The following is a 1066-nucleotide window of genomic DNA, read 5'->3' as shown; positions in this document are numbered from 1 at the left end:
TCATTTTGGGAATTCTTATGTGTCTAGGAATCTCCATTTTTTTCTGAAGTTTCCATCTTATTAGAATACAGGTTCTCAAAATAAGTATAGATGATCTGGCCTTCTGCAAGATCCATCGTGAATTCCCCCTTTCATTCCTAATTGTGGGAATTTGAGTTTTTTCTTTTCTTATACTCATAAAGTTAACTAAGATTTTACAACTGTGCTTAATCTTTCATGGGATGAATGTATTGATTCATTGATTCTTTCTTAGTATTTCTCTGTTTTGTTTTCTGAGTCTCCATTGTATTAATTTCTGCTCTGATCCTTATAATTTACTCTATCATATAAGAATTGGTCTTGAAGCTGGGGATATAATTTTGATGGTCTAAGCACCTACCTGGAAAGTGGAAGGACCAGGGTTCAATCCCTGGTACCACATACTGTGCTGGCCCTGGAACTCAGGGTGTGCTGTGCTGGCCTGAAACTGGGTGTAGCGGTGCATGTCTGTAGTCTCAGCACTGGTGAAGCCGAGACAGGAGGATCACTATAGGTCTAACCTGCCCAGCAAGACCCTGTACTAAATAAATAAATAAATAAATGATTTTTTCAAAAAAGAATTGGTCTTGACCAGCCCTTCTTTTTCTAGAAGCTTGAGGTTTAACACACATTTATTTGAGCTCTCAGTTTTCCCGATATGTGTATTCACTGCTATGCATGCCTTCTGTAGAATAGCTTCCACTTTCTCTCATATGTTCTGTATATTGTACAGTTATTATTGTTTAAGAGTACTCTAATATTTAACTTTATCTGTGATATTTTGACTTGTCCAGAGAGAGCAGTTAAATTTCTATGTGTTTATAAAGCTATGCTGATTTACATTTCAATTGATTACCAGTTTTATTGCACCATGATATGATAATATCCATTGTATAATTTCTATGTCTTTGCAATTACTTAATCATGTTCCATAAGCTAGCACATGATCTATTTTGGAGAATGTTCCATATACAGCTAAAAAGAGGATGCATTCAGATGTTGTTGGGTGGAATAATCTGTAAACATCTAATAAGTTTAATTTTGGTTC

This window comes from Octodon degus, unplaced genomic scaffold (genome assembly GCF_000260255.1).
Source record: "Octodon degus isolate 3935 unplaced genomic scaffold, OctDeg1.0 scaffold00237, whole genome shotgun sequence".
Lineage (NCBI taxonomy): Eukaryota > Metazoa > Chordata > Mammalia > Rodentia > Octodontidae > Octodon > Octodon degus.
Note: the sequence above shows the minus strand (reverse complement) of the source record.